Raw genomic sequence first — 22,678 nt, 5'->3', positions numbered from 1 at the left:
GCAAATAATCATACAAGCATCAAAAGAAAGCTAGAACATATGCACCAATACAAAATTGTCAATGTGTACACAGATGAAGGGACAGAGACTATACCTTATATTCAATAGAATCGAAACCCGTGCACACAAATTCAAACAAGGTCTTTAAGTTCTCAGGACTAGGTGCCGTCACATAGATATTTGAATACCTGTTAGAGTAAGTTATCTCATTAGATTAAACAAAGATCAAATGGAAACAAGGAAAATGAATCCATACTTGACGTAAAAAATTTCATAACATAATTCAAGCCATCTTACCCGGCAGCAATAGCACCAGCTATTGCTAAGCCAAGTGCAGCTGATTTTCCACGACCACGAGCAGCAAGCAAAGCAACCGTGCTGCGCAGATTCTTGTCCAAAATTGCATCAAGGAATGTAACAACAGCTTTTCCCTACTCAAACATGTAAATAAAATACATCCATCAAACACTCCAGAATAAGTTAGCAAAATTTCTGAACCAAATGCAAAAATATTAAAAGATATACGTTCCCAACCTGATCCAGTGTACAACACTTCTTTATCAAAGGACCAACAGGGAAATCCTCATTTAGTTCTTCTTTTAAATTCTTCAGTTCTCTTTCAGATTCTGATAGCCCTTCGGAGTCCTTTTGCCAATCAGACAGAGAAGAGAGTTATAAACATAAAAATGCCTTCACATTCCCCAATGAGTTTGGCAACTTATCTTAAAAAATGGGGTTCTACAAAAGGTTACATCAAAGATTTCTACTGCGTTATAAAAAATAGATATGCTATATAGAGTGACTATGCATAGTACAAAACACCTGGAATTTTTTCCAGAAAATTTAACTCATAATCAATAGGAAAGTCGGATAATCACCTCATTAACTGGAACCGGAGTTATTGATTTTATATGAGACGAAATTGGTAAGATATTTAGCTCGTCATCCATGACTACACATGCTTTGCATGATGCGAGAGATAATAAAAAGCGTTCATTAAAGCGCCCAGCTGCTTCAGAGTGGGACTCTGTACGGTACCGCTCGTGAACATCCTGAATCAGCAAGTTTTCGATAAGTTACAACTGTCATTGTTTTAGTGCAAGTAGATTTGAGTACAAAAACAGTAGAAAAGGAAGTATTAGTAATGTAGTTAAGAAAATAGACACCCTTCCCAATACAATTATCAAATCTTGCTGCAGATTTTAATACATTATATTAAGGTAAGAGAATGACTGAAATAGGAGAAATAAGAACTTCTACACAAGATGCAATTAAAACAAAAAGGAAGCACATAGAAAATTAATGTCAAATTAAAAAGAACCTAAGATATTCAAATCAGGGTGATACTAACCTAAAACTGACAAGACAAAAGCTATTGCAAATTAAGACAGAAAGAAGCATGTGCTAAAAAGGCCAGATAGATGGTAATTTCATTGCGTTAGGAAAAAGTAAGCGAACACAGAAACAAGGGTGAACATAATGATACATGATTTTCACTTCTAGGGAAAATATGGGGAATTCTTTAACTAGCATTACGTAACATGATGAGAAAATTTTCTAGGCTTGACAAGCCTTTTATAATCTTAAGTGCCTTTCAAGAGTTACATCTACACTGATTTATCATTGACATTATAAATACTATACATATTATTGGAGAAGCAAGAGAGACGCCCTTCACCCATCAATCCCTCAATGAAGAATCATAAAACAAAAGCTAACAAAACACTGGTTAGAAGTCCAAAAATGTCAAACTCAAATCATTAATTAAACAAATGTAGAACTAATAATCTCTAAAAGTGTAGAGATACAAAATTAACACAAAGCAAATGAAAGCATGGCATCATAAGACAGTATATACAGCTTTCTTAATTTTTTTTTGGAAAATCATAAAAATCAAAGCAACAGTAGGAATAATTCATACCATAACCATGGTGCAAAGACTGGTCAATGAAGAAAGGGAACGAAGAAGCAAAACAATTAATCCGCCACCCTGCACAGTCTCTATTGTTCTGGCTAGAAGATTCGGAGTCAGAGCCTCAAAATCCTAACATCAAAACGAAGTAAACAATTGTTAATGTAACAACCCGAATATTTACAAAATAATATTTAATTGAAATTGGAGGTTAATTGTGAAAATTGGTAAATTGTTGGTGATTAAATCAAAATTTATGAGAGTTTATAGGCCATTTTAGAAGTGAAGGAAATCCAAGGACCAAGCCTTGAATTTACCCTAAAACTGTCGGCAGCTTTGATTATAAGCGTACATTTGGTTCTGATTTTCAGAACCAAAATGCTCCCAATTTTCCTTTCTCATACGCAGTTTCCAACTCCGATTCCGACGCCGTCCAAATTCCGATCATCGTTTTAAAACCACCGTTGTGTTCATCATCGAGCGAGGAACAAACCCTTCAAATTAATTGAAGCGAAACGCGGCCAAACGTCGAGAATTTCCAGTCAAAGTAGCGACGGTTTTGTTAGCTCTATCGCCGAGGAAATCTTAAATTCACCGCTGATCGTTGCTCCGTTTACGACACCTCCCGCACCATCGTGTTCCTTGTGCCGTTCCGAGTTCACCGGTGTCAACCTTGTCCGCCGTAGACGGCGGCGCGTGAGGAGGTGGTGCAGTCAAAGATTCGGCCGATTTGAAATCGAGCTCTCCGCCGTTCAAAAATTTGAACCGATCGTTGTAAGTATCTCGAAATCGCTCAAAATAATTTTTAGAAATTTTTTCGGGATTTTTAGGGCCCCGGAGGACGCCTCACGCGCCACACGCGCCGCCGTAGGGCGAGTGGCTGCTGGAAACCGGTTTAACCGGTTTTCAACCGGTTCTGACCGGTTTGACCGGTTTCAACCGGTTCGAACCGGTTTGACCGGTTTCAACCGGTTCGAACCGGTTTGACCGGTCTGAACCGGTTTGACCGGTCTGACCCGACCCGACCGTTGACCCGACCCGACCGTTGACCGTTGACCGTTGACTTTCTTTGACCAAAACTTAAAATGGCTTTGACCGAGCATTAAACGACCGTTAATCTTTTCCGAGTATACCTATCCTGATAGTTTTCGACGTGCCGAATCCGTTTCCATGGTCCGTTTTGTCAAATTCGAATCCGAAGGTCTCCAAATCTACGGTCAAAGTGGTTGACTTTGACTTTGACCAAGAATTTAAATTTTCAGAAAGTCATACTTTATGTTTTTCGACGCCCTGATTCCGATTCCGCAATCCGTTTGGCCAAATTCAGACTCGAAATACCTCAAATTGATAGTCAAACCCGAAAAATGCTTATATAGTTAAGAAGTTTAGCTTTGAACAATTAAATAGGATTTGGGACTGATAAATATTATTGTTTGAAGGTACAAGAGACTCTCCGGATCGTTCGACAGCTCGACCCAACTCTTCTAGATCAGTTAAACCACGTGTACCAGTATTCACCCGTTCGAAAACTGTAGCAGAGCGTGGTGAAACCAGCAATCAGTAGATTTGTTATTTGAATCTATTGTCGAGGTGTGTTCCCTACTTATTACTGAACTGTTTTATTGGTTTTAATATGTGGTACACCGAATTCATTGGTTATTGTTTTATTGATGCACCAATTTAATGTGACAATTTATAGAATATGGCTGCTATCTAATTTTTGTTTTGAAATGGTATATGATTACCATGTTTTTGGATTTATGGAATTTGTGTCACGGTGCAATTGAATTTTGGAATTGAATTACGATGGAATAGCTCTGATCAAGCTAACTGGGCCTAATGTGACTCTTGAGGGCCCCAAGATGTTTCATTAGGTCGGCTTTCCTTTGCTGTGTGCTTAGGGTAAGCTATATGGACTTATTGACTTGGGCTTAAGGATACAAGCTTCAGAGCCTATCCTTAAGTCGGCTTTCTTTTTGCTATGTGCATAAAGTAAGCTATATGGAAAATAATTTTGGGAACTACTAATGGTGTACCGGAAAAGGGTTTAAACTATGATTTTCAAAAAGTTAAACTCTTTTATGAATTTGTGAGATTACTGGACTATGATTTGTACCTATTGTGATTTTATGGAAATGTTGGGACACACTGAGCCTAGCTCACCTTTTGAAAATGTTTTCCCCTTTCAGATACTGTTGGTTAGATACCTTGGTTCGAGCACTTGGAGGATCAACATATCTCTTGAAGTAAATCAGATTGTAATGTTTTTATCTGGCAAGTTGACTTTATTTTGGTGACATGGACCTTATTTTAAAATATCGGATTTATAATGATAACTCTTTTGCTAATACTGCTCGGTTATTGTGATATTGAATTGAAGACATGTTTTAAATTAAATTATTATTTATTGGTACTATATTTACGAGTTGGATTTTGATAGTATAATTTGTTTATAATTTCAGGTTATTTATAATGTGATTTTATATTGATGGAATAACGGTTTCGCAAAATGTATTTAATAATCATAATGTGATCCACTAGACTTAGTCGAAACGCATAGGCCGGGTTTAGGGGGTTACATTTATTGGTATCAGAGCTTTTGGTTTTTAACCCTCGGACTGTGTATGAGTCCACATTGAAAATACGATTTTGAAATATTTTACAAAACGAGTTACTAAGGCCATGTCACAAAGTTATTAAGATTTTAACTATGTTTGAGACTCCAAGTGCTTATCTAACCCTAAGTTTATCTTCTGTAGTAAACTTGAGATCCATCAAAATGAGTGCTAGACGTGGTCGTCGAACTAGCCGTGGACGAGGTCGAGTGGCTAGATTCGCAGATCCGATCGATGAGATACGGGTAGATCCCCCACCTCCGATAGGTGATCAGGCTCCTACTACCCCAACGGATCTACCTCCTGCCGCTGGTATTGGCATGACTACACCGATAATAGGAGCGACCGATATTGAGTCAGAGTCTACCAGAGTTGCTTTGGATGAGAATTTTGGTAGACAATTTCTGCAGTTAATACAGGGAGCAGTCAGAGCTACTGGTGTTGTAGCTGAGATTCCTATTTCGCAGACTTTGATTGCCAATGGAGTTAGAACTTTTGGGGGACAAATAGGTGGAGCTCCTACTGAAGCTGAGGATTGGCTCCAGGATACAGAGAGACGCATGGATCAGTTGGGTTTGGACTCAACTAAGAGATATCAGGGTGCTGTGGCGATGTTAGATGGCAATGCCTACACTTGGTGGGAGTCAGTGACCAGTAGTGTTCCTACCGATCGTTTGACCTGGAATTTCTTTAAGGATCGCTTTCGGAGCCGTTTTCTGGGAGAGCGCTACTTAGCTCAGAGACGACAACAGTTTCAAGATCTGGTTCAGGGAGACATGACTGTTTCTGAATATGAGATCGAGTTCCTGAAGTTGCTGAAGTATGGATTCAGTATGGTACCTACGGAGAGAGATCGATGTCGTAAATTTGCCCTTGGACTCAGATACGAGCTGCGTAGGCAAGTTGTAACCCATCAGGATGAGATATTTGATGTGCTGGTGGGCAGAGCCAAAGATGCGGAAGAGGTGGAGGTTTTAGCTTCTGGTAGAGAGCGTGTTGATCAAGATCGATCTAAGAAATTTTCAGGCCCGATGGAGTCATCAGCACAGTCCGGAAAGAGGACTCGTACTTCGGCCCCTCAGAGAAGCAATACACGTTTCAGGCCTGCATCATCCTCACCTTTAGCTGTCAGTCGAGGCGGTTCCTCGTCGTATTATAATGGGCCCCTTTGTGAGTATTGTGGTAAACAGCACTCAGGAGAGTGTCGTAAGAAGATGGGTCTTTGCTATCAGTGTGGATCTAGTGGTCATTATCGGAGGGATTGTCCTCAGTTAGTTTCGTTTGAGCAGACCACTACCCAAACTCCTGTGCGTTCGCAGACTACAGTACAGACCCCAATTAGAGATCGTAGTCAAGGAAAGACTCGAGGATCAGCGTCCAGGACAGACAGTAGAGCCCGACCTCAGCAAAATAGAGGGCCAACAGCTTCTGAGGCTAGACAGCCAGCTTTAGTTTATGCAACTAGACGTCGTGATGACAAAGATGAGCCTGAGGTTATTGCAGGTACATTTACTATTTATTCTACCCCATACTTTGCATTATTGGACAATGGCTCCACTCACTCCTATGTATCGAGCTCAGTATCTCGAAACCTTCAGATTCCGATCGAGAACACTGAAAATACTGTTACAGTTACAAGTCCAGTAGGACAAGCGGTATTAGTGAATAAAGTATTTCGGCGTTGTCCTCTCGAGGTTCAGGGAGAAATTTTTCTCGCTGATCTTATGGAACTTCCTTTAGGGGAGTTCGATCTAATTCTTGGAATGGATTGGTTGAATAAACACAAGGTAAAGCTGGATTGCGAATACAAGCGGGCTACTCTGAAGACTTCAGATGGTCGGACTGTTGTGTTAATTGGTGAACGGCGTGGTTATCTCTCCAATATAGTTTCAGCGATGGAAATTGATCATATGATCCGAAAGGGATATGAGACCTTCATTGCTTGTATTTTGAACACCAAAGGTGCATTGTCCACGATCGAGGAGATTCGTACAGTTAGCGAGTTTCCTGATGTTTTTCCGGAGGAGTTGCCTGGGTTACCTCCTGATAGAGAGGTAGAGTTCGAGATTGAGACTTATCCGGGATCTTCACCTATTTCTATGACACCTTATCGTATGGCTCCAAAGGAACTTAAGGAGTTGAAAGTCCAATTGCAAGAATTATTCGATCGAGGATTTATCCGACATAGTACTTCACCATGGGGAGCTCCAGTTCTATTCGTGAAAAAGAAGGATGGGTCTTTAAGGCTATGTATTGACTATCGGAAATTGAACAAGATGACGGTCAAGAATAAATACCCATTACCCAGGATTGATGACTTATTTGATCAATTGCGAGGAGCTACTGTATTCTCTAAGATTGATCTTCGTTCGGGGTATTATCAATTGAAAGTTAAAGGATCTGATGTTGCAAAAACGGCCATTCGCACTAGATATGGTCATTATGAATTTTTAGTGATGCCTTTTGGTTTGACGAACGCTCCTGCAGCTTTTATGGATTTGATGAATCGGGTGTTCCGACCATATTTGGATCAATTTGTGGTGGTCTTCATTGACGATATTCTGATCTATTCTCGTACTGAGGCAGAGCATGACGAGCATTTGAAGATCGTTCTGCGGACTTTGAGAGAGCATCGTCTATATGCCAAACTAAGCAAGTGTGAGTTTTGGCTTCAAGAAGTGTCATTTCTGGGGCATATTATTTCTGCGCGAGGTGTTCAGGTTGATCCCAGCAAGATAGAGGCTATTATGAATTGGAAACGACCTAAGAACGTATCTGAAATCCGCAGTTTCTTGGGCTTGGCTGGTTATTATCGACGTTTTGTTGAGGGCTTCTCGATCATTGCTTCTCCATTGACAAAGTTGTTAAGGAAGAATGTGCTGTTTGACTGGGGCGAGGCACAACAGGAGAGCTTTGAGAAATTAAAGGCGGTATTGACTCAAGCACCGGTGTTGATTCAACCAGAGTCCGGGAAGGATTTTACAGTGTATAGTGATGCTTCACATTCAGGACTTGGTTGTGTTTTAATGCAGGAAAGTAAGGTGGTGGCTTATGCATCCCGTCAGCTGCGGCCGCATGAGAGTAACTATCCTACTCATGATTTAGAGTTGGCAGCAGTAATTTTTGCCTTGAAGATTTGGAGACACTATCTTTATGGAGAGAAGTGTTACATTTTCACAGATCATAAGAGCTTAAAGTTTCTTCTGACCCAGAAGGAACTTAATTTGAGACAGCGTCGCTGGTTAGAGCTTCTAAAGGATTATGATTGCGTGATTGATTACCACCCTGGTAAAGCTAACATTGTAGCAGATGCTTTGAGTCGAAAGACGGTATCGGAGTTGAGGTCTTTAATGGCCAAGATGAATTTATATGACGATGGCACTTTGTTAGCAGAATTGCAAGTTAAGCCGACCTTGGTGATGATATCAAAGCTAAGCAGCCCCTTGATAGCTCCTTGCTTTCCATCTTGAGCAAGTAGAGCAGGGGACAAACTCAGATTACGCAATTGATCAGGATGAAGTTTTATGCTTTAAAGGTAATATTGTGTGCCTGATGATGCTGAGTTGAGGCAGACTATCCTTACTGAGGCTCATAGTAGTCCATATGCTATGCACCCCGGAGGAGATAAGATGTACCGAAATTTGAGAGAGAGGTATTTTTGGATTGGTATGAAGAAAGACATATCTGACTTTGTGGCTAGGTGTTTGACTTGTCAGCAAGTTAAGGCAGAACATCAACATCCATCAGGTTAGTTACAGCCTATCAAGATTCCTGAATGGAAATGGGAGCGTATTACTATGGATTTTGTTACTGGCTTGCCTATGACTCCTTTGAAAAAAGATTCAGTTTGGGTGATTGTTGACAGACTTGCAAAGTCAGCTCACTTCATTCCTGTGCGAGTAAATTATACTTTGGATAAGCTGGCAAGATTGTATATTTCAGAGATTGTCAGATTGCATGGTGTTCCATTGTCTATTATTTCTGATCGAGATCCGAGATTTACTTCGAGATTTTGGAAGGCGTTACATACGGCTTTGGGAACAAGATTGGATTATAGTACATCCTTTCATCCACAAACTGATTGTCAATCTGAGAGAGTAATTCAGATTCTGGAGGATATGTTGCGGGGTTGCGTAATCGATTTTCATGGTAGTTGGGAGAACTTTTTGCCGTTGGCTGAATTTGCTTACAATAACAGTTATCAAACCAGTATTCGTATGGCACCCTATGAAGCACTCTATGGGCGTAAATGTCGCACTCCGATCTGTTGGACTGAGTTGCGTGATAGGAAAACGTTGGGACCTGAGTTAGTGCGAGAGACGGAGGACACAGTCAGATTAATCCGTGACCGTCTGAAAGAGGCATTTGATAGGCAGAAATCTTATGCAGATCAAAGAAGGAAGGATATACAGTTTGAAGTGGGAGATCGGGTCTTTTTGAAGTTTCACCCTGGAAGAAAGTATTAAGATTCGGGCGTAAGGGTAATTGAGTCCAAGATTTATTGGACCATTTCGTATCTTGAAGAGGGTAGGACCTGTTGCATATCAGCTTGAGTTACCTTCTGAGCTAAGTCGTATTCATGATGTCTTTCATGTATCATGTTGAGGAGATACCGTCCAGATCCAGGTCACATTATTCAGGTTGAAGAAGTAGAGTTGAGACCTGATTTGTCATATGAAGAGGAGCCCATTCAGATCTTGGAGAGAGATGAACGAGTTCTTCGGAATAGACGAATTCCAATGGTCAAAGTTCAGTGGAGTAATCGAGGCCCCTCAGAAGCTACTTGGGAGACATTGGAGTCAATGAGGCTCAGTTTCCTCAACTATTCTCATAAGGTAAATTTCGAGGACGAAATTTCTTGTAGAGGGGAGAATTGTAACAACCCGAATATTTACAAAATAATATTTAATTGAAATTGGAGGTTAATTGTGAAAATTGGTAAATTGTTGGTGATTAAATCAAATTTATGAGAGTTTATAGGCCATTTTAGAAGTGAAGGAAATACAAGGACCAAGCCTTGAATTTACCCTAAAACTGTCGGCAGCTTTGATTATAAGCGTACATTTGGTTCTGATTTTCAGAACCAAAATGCTCCTAATTTTCCTTTCTCATACGCAGTTTCCAACTCCGATTCCGACGCCGTCCAAATTCCGATCATCGTTTTAAAACCACCGTTGTGTTCATCATCGAGCGAGGAACAAACCCTTCAAATTAATTGAAGCGAAACGCGGCCAAACGTCGAGAATTTCCAGTCAAAGTAGCGACGGTTTTGTTAGCTCTATCGCCGAGGAAATCTTAAATTCACCGCTGATCGTTGCTCCGTTTACGACACCTCCCGCACCATCGTGTTCCTTGTGCCGTTCCGAGTTCACCGGTGTCAACCTTGTCCGCCGTAGACGGCGGCGCGTGAGGAGGTGGTGCAGTCAAAGATTCGGCCGATTTGAAATCGAGCTCTCCGCCGTTCAAAAATTTGAACCGATCGTTGTAAGTATCTCGAAATCGCTCAAAATAATTTTTAGAAATTTTTTCGGGATTTTTAGGGCCCCGGAGGACGCCTCACGCGCCACACGCGCCGCCGTAGGGCGAGTGGCTGCTGGAAACCGGTTTAACCGGTTTTCAACCGGTTCTGACCGGTTTGACCGGTTTCAACCGGTTCGAACCGGTTTGACCGGTCTGAACCGGTTCTGACCGGTCTGACCCGACCCGACCGTTGACCCGACCCGACCCGACCGTTGACCTGACCCGACCCGACTGTTGACCCGACCCGACCGTTGACCGTTGACCGTTGACTTTCTTTGACCAAAACTTAAAATGGCTTTGACCGAGCATTAAACGACCGTTAATCTTTTCCGAGTATACCTATCCTGATAGTTTTCGACGTGCCGAATCCGTTTCCATGGTCCGTTTTGTCAAATTCGAATCCGAAGATCTCCAAATCTACGGTCAAAGTGGTTGACTTTGACTTTGACCAAGAATTTAAATTTTCAGAAAGTCATACTTTATGTTTTTCGACGCCCTGATTCCGATTCCGCAATCCGTTTGGCCAAATTCAGACTCGAAATACCTCAAATTGATAGTCAAACCCGAAAAATGCTTATATAGTTAAGAAGTTTAGCTTTGAACAATTAAATAGGATTTGGGACTGATAAATATAATTGTTTGAAGGTACAAGAGACTCTCCGGATCGTTCGACAGCTCGACCCAGCTCTTCTAGATCAGTTAAACCACTGTACCAGTATTCACCCGTTCGAAAACTGTAGCAAGCGTGGTGAAACCAGCAATCAGTAGATTTGTTATTTGAATCTATTGTCGAGGTGTGTTCCCTACTTATTACTGACTGTTTTATTGGTTTTAATATGTGGTACACCGAATTCATTGGTTTGTTTTATTGATGCACCAATTTAATGTGACAGTTTATGGAATATGGCTGCTATCTAATTTTTGTTTTGAAATGGTATATGATTACCATGTTTTTGGATTTATGGAATTTGTGTCACGGTGCAATTGAATTTTGGAATTGATTACGATGGAATAGCTCTGATCAAGCTAACTGGGCCAATGTGACTCTTGAGGGCCCCAAGATGTTTCATTAGGTCGCTTTCCTTTGCTGTGTGCTTAGGGTAAGCTATATGGACTTATTGACTTGGGCTTAAGGATACAAGCTCAGAGCCTATCCTTAAGTCGGCTTTCTTTTTGCTATGTGCATAAAGTAAGCTATATTTAAAATAATTTTGGGAACTACTAATGGTGTACCGGAAAAGGGTTTAAACTATGATTTTCAAAAAGTTAAACTCTTTTATGAATTTGTGAGATTACTGGACTATGATTTGTACCTATTGTGATTTTATGGAAATGTTGGGACACACTGAGCCTAGCTCACCTTTTGAAAATGTTTTCCCCTTTCAGATACTGTTGGTTAGATACCTTGGTTCGAGCACTTGGAGGATCAACATATCTCTTGAAGTAAATCAGATTGTAATGTTTTTATCTGGCAAGTTGACTTTATTTTGGTGACATGGACCTTATTTTAAAATATCGGATTTTATAATGATAACTCTTTTGCTAATACTGCTCGGTTTATTGTGATATTGAATTTGAAGACATGTTTTAAATTAAATTATTATTTATTGGTACTATATTTACGAGTTGGATTTTGATAGTATAATTTGTTTATAATTTCAGGTTATTTATAATGTGATTTTATATTGATGGAATAACGGTTTCGCAAAATGTATTTAATAATCATAATGTGATCCACTAGACTTAGTCGAAACGCATAGGCCGGGTTTAGGGGGTTACAGTTAAACTAAAGAAATGTGGGAGATAAAATAAAAATGCATATACAGTTGAATCAAACAAAAGACAATCAAAAGGCTACCTGCAAGATACACATTCCAAAAGTATTTCCAAGAATCCTCTCTGAATCCTTGTATAAGCAATAGGTTAATCCCCCAGTTTCCACAAAAAGCGAAAAGGGATCGACTTTCTCAGGATCCAGCAGCCCTCTCTGCATTAACTTTTTTATCTGTTTAGCCCGTTTTTTCTTGTGACTGCATTAACATAACCATCACCTTTCCGGTATTCTTATCAAGAAAAAACTAATTTAACAGAGAACAAGCATCAAATGAAGATTCGTTCCATTTACATGATAATTTTTTTTTGATAGAAGATGAGGCCTCGTAAAAACCCCCTTTATTTTACCCTCCATGTTATGAAAGTAACATGAAGGGCCTTGAAAGGAGGAAAGAGCGCCTATAATTATATTAAACAGTAGAATAGTACATAGCCAGCCCTTACAACAACCAACACTTCCCAAAACGCATAAGACTTAAAAACCACTATCAGCTGGACAACGTAGTCACTAATACCATAAGACTGATAACCAAAAACTGCAGAACAAAGTGAAACATACACACCAACTCCCCAAATACTAAGAAAGCAAATCAACCTATACCATCCTTAGCTAATCTGTCCGCTTCCCAATTAGCAGCCCTCAAGATAAGCCTTAACGAAATGTCCAACCCTTCCATAGTAGAGACTATCTCCTTCACCAATGGTTGGAATAAAGGGGTGCTTAGTTCCGGATTTTTGATCCACTTCAGCGCGTTGGATGAATCAGATTCTAAAATAATCCTCTGGTTACAAACCCCACCTGAATCAATAAGCAAGCCCAACCCCCTCTTAATCGCCAGAAGTTCTGCCATAATCGGGGGACCTACCCCAACATTTTCAGCAAACCAATGACTCAACTTACCACTGTTGTCCCTAATCAGGCCTCCTATACCTCCTTTGCTCCACCCCTTCACCATTGCTCCATCAACATTAATCTTTATGAACCCAACTGGAGGAGGAACCCAGCACGAAGGCTTGGATCTTACTTTGTGGCTGACCATTGAATCAGCAAGTGTTAAATCACCCACCAGAGAATCAAAAGGAATCTACGAATCAAAACTAGCAGCAAACCAAGAAACTATTCTAAACCGAGCAATAAAGAACAACAACACCACATCCAACTTTCCTTTCTTAAAAATAACTTCATTCCTAATTTTCCAAAACCGTCCACAAGACTGCCATTGGAATGAATTTCCAAATAATAGAATTCGGAAGAAGCTCGTCCCACTGTGTGATGCACTCTAAAGGTTTACTAGGAATCACCCAATCAACATCCCACAAATTCAAAAATCTGACCCACAGTCCCCAAGCAACCTCACAATGCAGAAAGAGATGGGGAACAGATTCACCAAATCTGCCACACAACGGACATAAGGGATCTTCAATTCCAGCCACTCCACGCTTTAACAATTCCTCTTTAACCGCCACTCTCAGATGAACTACTTGCCATAAAAAGGTTTCAACACGGGGAGGTGTTATCCCTACCCAAACATTTCTGTCCCAAAATCCTGATTCCCCTCAATACCATCCGAGTCAAAGAAACTCTTGATACATGAATTAGTAGAGAAACAACCCTCTCCATTCCCTAACCAAATCCAACAGTCTTCCTCATCATGCGACAAAGAGGAGTTGTTCAACAAAGAAATCAGATGCAACCATAGGTCAACCTCCCAATCCACCAGATTTCTCCTGAATTGAATATCCCACACCCAGCCTGCAGCATTACTCTCCCTAAATTCCACTACTTTCCCCTCTTTATTCATCGAAAGAGTATACAATCTGGGGAAAAAATCTTTGAGGGGGACTTCACCCAACCAAGCATCATTCCAAAAAGCCACAGAATGGCCATTTCCAGTTTTCCACCTCAAATTACTCCTAATGCAGACACCAAATCCTCATTAGAAAAGAGTTATTTATCACTCCTCTCCAAATCCAAGAGGCACGAGCAGTCAAAGAACTCTCAACCTTTTTGGAGTTCGGGTCCAATTATTAACACAACAGACTACTCCTCTTCCACCAAGAATCCTTTTTAGAGGCAAACTTCCAAACCCATTTACCCAACAATGCTCTATTCAGAATAGCTAAGTTCGGGATCCCTAGACCCCCCAACCTTCTCGGCTTACTGACCAAACCCCAATTCACCCAATGTATGTTTCTTTTATCATTCGACCCCCCCATAAAAATGCTGCCATTATAGAGTTTAATTTTTGCAGCACCGCTAGTGGAATTCGAAATAAAGATAGGAATAAGTGGAAGAGAGCACAAAATAGATTTGATCAACACCACCCTCCCTGCTAATGCTAGAGAATTCACCTTCCAGCCCGACAACCTATTATAAAAATTCTGCACTATTGGCTCCCACATTGCAACAGAATTTCTCCTAGACCCCAGAGGCAGGCCTAAATACTCTGCTGGGAACTTACCCACTGAACAACCATTTCCTTAGACCAGTCAACAATCACATCCTCCTCAATATTGATTCCGTAAATTTTGCTCTTGACTAGATTATCTTCAACCCCACCAATAGCTCGTAAATCAAAAGCACTCTTCTAACATTCTTCAAATCCCGAATTGAAGCCTTTGAAAAGATAATAAGATCATCCGCAAATTGTAGGTGCGATAGCTTGAATAAACGATCATTGGCTCCCAACTCAAAACCCGAAAACAGTCTCAAATCCACTGCTTTAGTTAACATCAATGAAGCATTCACCACCCAAATTAACAACAAGGGTGATAACGAACATCCCTGTCTAAGACCTCTTTTTGTATAAATTTTCTCAGTAGGAGTCCCATTCAGTATAACAGAAACTGAAGCAGTTGACATACACTGAAACATCCAAGAACACCATTTTTCGCCAAACCCCATTTTACCCAAAATTTTCAACAAAATCCCCCAATCAACTGAATCATATGCTCTCTTAAAATCCACCTTAAAAACCACCCCCTTCAACCCTTTCTTCCTCCAAAAGTCGATTCCTTCATTCGCTATGAAGGAGCAGTCCAGAATGCTCCTCCCTCGGATAAAAGCAAATTGGGACGGACTAATAATGTCATTAATGCATAAACTGAACCTCCTAGCCAAGACCTTTGACAAAATTTTGTATAGCCCTCCCACAAGGCTAATTGGCCTAAAATCCCCCATCCCCTCCGGGTTAATCTTCTTAGGAATAAGAGAAATAAAAGAATGATTCACCTCTAGATCCCACTCCTTCCCCTCGAAAAAATCCATAAAAAACAGCATAATATCCTCTTTCAAACTAGACCAGAATTTCTTGAAAAGCCTAAATTCAAGCCATCCGGCCAGGAGCTTTGTTATTACCGAATAAGCATTACTCTCCAAACTTCTTCTTCCGAAAATGGCTTTTCAAGTGCTAACCTCTGCTCTTCCGATAATCTTCGAAATTCCAGATTTATATCCTCAGCCTCCAACGAATTTTCCTAAGAAAACAGACCATTGAAAAACTCCACTACAGAATTTCTAATTGAGATAGGATCTTCTATGACTTCATTCCCCACCAAAAGTGACTTAATACCATTGTTTCTCCCTCTAACTGAAGCAGTTTGGTGGAAGAATCTTATGTTCTTATCACCCTCCAATCTCCATTTCAGTCTTGATTTTTGCAACCAAATCGATTCCTCTTTCTTTTGAAGGTCTCATAACTCCCTCTTTGCTTCAATTATTGACCTCATTGTCACCGTGGAAAGGCCTTGTTGCATATCCAACTCCATTTCATGAATTCTTCCCTCCAACTTTTTAATTTTTCCAGGCAATTCGAAATAACCCCTCCCAGACCATCTCATTATCACGCCCTTCACCCTCCTAAACACCATAGACATGGACTTCCCCTTTTCCTCTTTGCAAATAATATCTAGCTCCTTACCCATCATCTTGGTAAAGCCCTCCTCCTCCATAACATAGTTAAACAACCTAAACGGCTTCCGGCCCCAGTTGCAATCCTTGTTCTCCAGCAGCACAATATTATGATCAGAAACTGACCTTGCCTGTAGTGACTGACTTAGCTTCGGGAACAAGCTGACTAATCTCTGATCCATAAAAAAACGATCCAACCTCTCAAACGTAGGAAGTTCCCTATTATTACACCAAGTAAACCGGCCTCCCGACAAAGGCAAATCTAGCAGATTAGCCTTACTCACAAAGTCCCTGAAAATATTCATAGTCACCGAATTCACAACTCCTCCTTCTTTCTCCTCCTGTGACAAAACTACATTGAAATCTCCTCCTACGCATAATGGACATTCCACATTATCCAAAAAGGATAATAGTTCCCTGAAAAATGCCTCTTTCTCTGCGTCCAGACTAGGGCCATACACATTAATGAAACAACAACTTCCTGGGAGTCCCACCATAGTTCCTTTTAAAGCTACAAATCTGCTATACAGGGCTACATCTTCCATCACAAATTCCTTCTGATTCCACAATGTTATTAATCCACAAACCTATGGAAGGGCTACAGCCGATCTAGTAAGTAATTTCCCCCCCATTTTCCTCACTAACACATGGCTGACAACCTCTAATTTGGACTCTTGCAAAAATAGAATTGTAGGTTTTTTATCATCCACAAACCTCCTAATAGCTCGAGCTTTCACTCTCCTACCCAAACCCCTAACATTCCAAGACATCATCGACCACTCAACCATCAATAGTATATCATAACCTTGCAACTCAGCTACAACTACTGACGCTCCTTCGAATTACTTTCATTCACCAACGGAACCATCTTAGCCATCTTAGCCATAAAAGCTTCCTCTCCTCCTTTAAATTTCACCCCCAACAATTTGGACACATTCCAACACTCCAATGCCTCTGCCACCCCCTCATTCTCCTTCTCTGCAAAGGAAGCTAAGTCCTTGCCATTGCAACTCTTAACTTCCCACCTCCTAGAATAGACATTCTTATAAAAACCTCTTTCAATGTTACTTACCGACACACTTCTCCAGAATGCCGACGCCTCACCGGTGACATAATCCGATTCTGCAAGTTTACCGCAGATTGCTCACCAATTGCCATTTCTGCAGATTGGATACGAACAGTATTCGACCTTAATAACCCTTGAACAGGCCCATTTGTTTGACTTCTGACCAAGCTGGTATTAAGCCCATTATCTTGTACACCCTTATCCTGGCCCAAGTTGACTCCTTCCACAGATCTTTCATTTTCTCTTTCTTCATTAAAATCCTCTGACAATCTCTGTTGACTGGTACCATCACCTACTGCTGCTACCTCCGCAGAACAAAAGTCATCAGCCAACAAATGTTTTGTCCCTTCAATTAAATTCAAATTTCCATCGGTATCCGTATCAACCCCTTTTTCATCTCCCCGTACCCATGCTTCAACCATGTCCTGAGAGTCTGACACATACTGATCTCCCCACTGCTCATCCTTTCCCTGCTGGGCATCCCTCTTGCTCCAGACCGGCGAAAACCCCTCCCGAGACGCCATTGTTCCGTCATCTTCAGCCATATCCTCTAACTCCGGAAAAAACTCATCACTACCTTCCACCTTAATCTTAATCATGAATGACCTTCCATACGTATTTATAATGACATGGGGAGAAATATCAAAGGGACTTTCAACCCTCAATAACATATAAGCTACTCTATAATTCACTCTGTTAGCAGTTTGTTCCTGTATCTTAACTAGCTTGCCCAATCTCGACGCCAAGCTTGTGAAGAAAGGAACTGACCAACAATTAAGAGGAACTCCAATCATAGAAACTGCACAATAAGGCAATGGCACAACCCTCTTCTTCCATAACGTGCTCCAACCTCTCGAACCAGAAGGACAAGATCTCCCATTTGTTTTCCATCGTTGCGACTTTCTCCTCAGCAGCCTGGAAAACTACCAGACAAGCTTTTTTTGCATAACCCCATTGAATCACTTTTACATTGATTCCTTCAGTCCTTAGCGCCCTCTGTACAAACTCAACTTCGAATAATGGCTTACAAATACCAGTTAACGACGATCTCAGCCATGATCTATCCTCCATTGGAATAAAGACTTCCAACTTCTTCCCTCACCTCCTTCTTAGCTCCAAACCTCCCCGCTTTCTGGCCCTCAACTTCTTTTGCACCCACAACCATCTCCTTATATGACCTTCCATTGCGAAACTTATTCATCATCTCCTTCTTTCCAGAACCTGCCGCTTGAGATGATGGTAGTTCCCTGAGCAACCCATCTACACCAGCATCTGTAGACCTCGCCCCACTAGTACGTTTGAGGCTCCTCGGTATACTTTTCTTCTGATATTTGGCAATCGACACCAATATTCTCCTCCCATCGATCGATGCGTTGTTCATCTTTTCAATTGCTAGATGCATATCATCTTTGCTAGCAAAATGCACAAAGGCAAACGTACTATCCTTGTAATAAGGTCTCCTATTAACAAATGGAATGAACACCTTAATCACCTTACCATAATGACTAAAGCGATCCCATAATACATTTCTCTGCACTCTCCTACTAAGATTATCCACGAATACAACCCACGATATTGCTCCAGGCGGAGACCTACTTCTGCCCGGACGAACAAGACCCTTCGAACTCTCACTCACTCTCTCTCTACCTTTCTCGCTCATACTTGATCATTTACATGATAATTAAAAACAAATAAATTTGAGAATTCAATCTTTTTGGTTGCTAACTTTTCTACTTGTTTTTTTTAACAAAATTAAACAAGTTTGCATTATATAAGTAAATAGCAATATATATATGTAGCTAAGATAATAAAAAAAACCTGCTGAGCTCAAGTTTGTCCTTGTAGCACCATAAAACAGTTGGCCTAGATTTAACCACAGCCTTACTTAGCATGTAGTGAAGATTCACAATCTGCAAAAAGCCAAAATTCATATAATATTTTGAAATTAGCAAATAAATTAAGCTATCCGTATGGCTCCTGAGAAACTTCGAAAATTTCTTTCTTCCTCCTTTTATGAACAAATTAAACAAAAAGAGGGAGATAATGAACCAAAAAAAAAAGATTGAGAAAGAAAAGGGAGGTGCCTGGTCACGGGATTTGTCGCCGATGATGACAAACATAGAACGGTGGCGATTTTTTACTCCATTTTCGATGAGAGTTCCGATTTCGTCGTTCTACCTCATTTTTCTTTGGTTTTCGGATGGTTATTTGCAGTTTTGAAACTCCGCTTCCGTTTTATGTGCAAGGGTGTAGTATGACTTTGGGAGTTATGTCAGAGACGTTGGGGCGCTAGGGCTTTGGGGGTTTATTTATCCACTAATACGGTGCCCTTTTTTTTAAATTTAAGAAAAAAATATTAATATTGAATCTATGAATGTATTATTATTATTTTATATTGATATATTGTTTTAGATTTATTATATAATTTAAGATTTTATTCAAAATGTTTTTATTTATTATTAATTTTAATATATTAATAATAAATTTAAAAAGTTTTAGTTAAGAAGTGTAATTATTTAGATGAGCTATTAACTATTTTTTTTCAGTGTAAGCCAACTAAAATTAGCGATGGACATGGGTCGGGTTTTTATTCTGCCCGACCCAACTAGAATTAGGGATAGATATGAGTCGGGTATTTATTCCACCCGACCCAACCCGATAACAAGGAATCTTTCATCCGAGACCCGATCCGACCAAAACAAGATTTCACCCGAACCCGACCCGACCCGAAATAATAATAAAAATATTATTTTATTCAATAAAAAACAGTAACTTAATTGAAAAAAATAATATATAGAGCGATATTATTGTAATTATTCCTAAATATATAAGGCAAAATTATATTTTTTCGGGTCGGGTCGTATATTTTTCACCCTAAATCCGACCCGACCCAAATCAGATTTTTTTAAAAAAAAACCGATCTAATTAGGTCGAAACCCGTCGGGTTCAAGTCCGATGCCCATTCCTAACTAGAATGCATTTTTTTAAATGAAAGAAACCACAGAACTAACAAGTCATTTTTGCAAGTCTCAAACAACTGAAAATAATAAAAGCAAATATAGCGTTCAGTTGATAAGAACTAAAAAAAGTGTAAAATACGAAAATATTTTTTTCATTGTAAAATACTTTTCATAATATAAAAAATTTAATTAAAATCAATAATCATAAATATAAAAATTTATCGGGGTAATTGAATTCCACTTAATTTAATAATTTTCCCCTTAGATATCACAGCAAGTTTATCTGCTACACCATTTCCTCATGTAAAATGTGCTAATATCAATGGTAGATCTGATCTACCTTTAATTAAGATGGATAAACCTAAATCTTGTTTTGTTATTTATTTTATTATTATTTTTTATTAACAAGAACAGAAATAGAGGTAGAAAAAAACTAAATTAGACGCCTAGCCTTGATCATTCACAGTCTGTGATAATGGAAGATCACCATGTAGAACAGTTATAACCTTAGCGGACTTGAAAATCTGAAAATTAAATGACAAATTTCTTTCAAACTTTGTCATATCGTCAGCCATCCTATTGCACTCCTGAGACACATATCTAAACGATAGTCTATAATCTTTATCAATAAAAATAATGTATACATTTATCGACGAACATCTCAAAAAACCCAAATCTTTACTAATAATAGCGAGGCGCCCTTACTATCTTGATTAATCTCATTCATATTTTAAGCCCCATGCAGTTTTCAGCCCCTTCATAAAAACCCCATAGTTCACGTCAAGAAACTACAACATCCAATGACTTTAGAGAAATCTAGACCCATTCGCCCAACTATTTTGAAGAACACCACCACCACAATGGTCAAGTCGGACTCCACCCTTCGACGCCGTCTGTATTTAATATAAAGAAACCATTTGGCGGGGATTTTCATCTTACAATTATGTCAATATACGCTTCTCGATCCGACAATCAAGCCTCTCTTTATCGACGCACGAAATACTTTCATAACCATGCGTTCAACATTAAACACTCTCATCGAGCACACCTTCCGATTCGGGGATCAATTTATTTCGACGATTGCACAAGCACCATAATACCTCCTCCAAAAACAATTCCCAATCATCTTCATTAGTGAGGAAACAACGCTTGGACAGCAAGTTACTCTCAATCCAGTCAACAAAGTTTAAAGTTCTATTAATTATATATACTTTAAAATTTTATTTGTCCCGTACATTCAAAAAAATTATATTAATAATATAACTTTATCAACTTTAAAAAAAAATTAAATCTGTAATCTCTCCTATCAGTTGAACTGTAACATGTTGCAAACATCTCAAATCACATCAAGACTCGTTTATGAGATTTTGATGGCCCTAGGGCGAACAAAAAAGTTAGGGCCCTAATCAAAGATTTAAATTATAGTTTAAATTTGTCTTCGGTCGTGTTGTGTTTATCACTATTACAGATATAGAGGATGATATTACGGTCAATGTAAATATCGTAGTTGTGAATTTTTAATAACATATGATATTATTGGCATAAAAATTATGGATATCGCAATTTCGGACGATATCGTTACTACTACATAATGATTGTTGTTGTGGTTGTAGACCATTTTTTAAGTAGTTGTTCATAATAACAAATATTAAAAAATTAAATTTTAAGGGTAACTCCATATAACAAGCATTGAAAATTTGGTCTCTATAAAAACTAAAAAAATTAGACTCATAATAATAACAAATAAATTTTAGAAAAGAAATTAAAGTTTAGAAGTATGCCCCTAATAAAAAATATTGAAGAAATTGAGCTCTTAATAACAAGTATTGAAGAAATTGGGCTCTTAATAACAAGTATTAAAAAAATTGGACCTTTAATAATAAATGTTAAAAAATATTGGTAAAAAATTAGACACTAATACAAATATTAGGAAAAAATAAACTATAAGAATAGGTCTCTAATAATAAATATTAGGAAAATATAAATCTATAATAATAAATGTTAAAATAAAATTAGACCCTCAATAACAAATATTAAAAATAATTGGTGGGTCTCATAATTTATATAAATCCATTTTTTTTTATAAAATATGATATACTATAGAAATTATGGCCCTGAACAGGTATCCTTCTGCCCAGGCCCAGAGACAGCCCTGATTACATCTAAAGTGTGAATATTTTAGTCTAAACCAATCAACAACTACCCAATCATCTCAATGTCAACTTCCACAATTATTCTTTGAATCCACATCTGCCTAGCATGCATGTGTCACGCCCTTGGAACTTCGACGCCTCGGAACGTGCGACCTTAGTCGCCTTCTTAGTGATTGCGGCTAAGTAAGCCTGAAAATATCCCAAGCAAGGATGCTTAAGATCTCGACGGAAGCTAGACAAGAGAACTAGCACAAAAAGGAAGATAAGAAAGCTTTGAGAGAAGAATGCTCTTATGATTTCTCAAAGTGAAGGAGTGAGTACAAATGAGGAGGGGAGGCCTCTATTTATAGCTAAAGTTTCCCTCAATGAACGGCTAAGATCTAATTATATCGGCGTCGAGATTAATCTTTACCCCAAAAACAAGTGGGCATTATATACAAATTTTAAATGCCACCTAAGTCTTTGTGGCTTCTAGAAGGTCCAAACCCCCATTTGGGCTACTTCTCATGGGCTAACCTCGGTGGTGGGCTTTGGTCCGTGACATTCTCCCCCACTGGTTCTGGTGGCGCCCTCTTCACTCGTTTGGCATGATTGGTCTATTCTGTTTTTGAATTGCCAAAGTCTTTCGGCATGTTCCCAACTCCCTTCGCACTCGGGTTGCCCCTTCCACAGGACAAAGTACTCATGCCTCGGGCGGTGTCCTGGCCGT

General features: G+C 39.4%; 1 pseudogene; it reads right to left on the bottom strand.

Annotated features, from left to right (window-relative positions):
* LOC120123100 overlaps positions 1-22,678 on the bottom strand; it is a 30,445-nt pseudogene that overhangs the window by 6,041 nt on the left and 1,726 nt on the right.

The sequence above is a fragment of the Hibiscus syriacus genome, unplaced genomic scaffold (genome assembly GCF_006381635.1).
Source record: "Hibiscus syriacus cultivar Baekdansim isolate YM2019G1 unplaced genomic scaffold, ASM638163v2 tig00110388_pilon, whole genome shotgun sequence".
In the NCBI taxonomy this organism is placed as follows: Eukaryota; Viridiplantae; Streptophyta; class Magnoliopsida; order Malvales; family Malvaceae; genus Hibiscus; species Hibiscus syriacus.
Note: the sequence above shows the minus strand (reverse complement) of the source record. Positions and strands in the feature narration are given on the sequence as shown.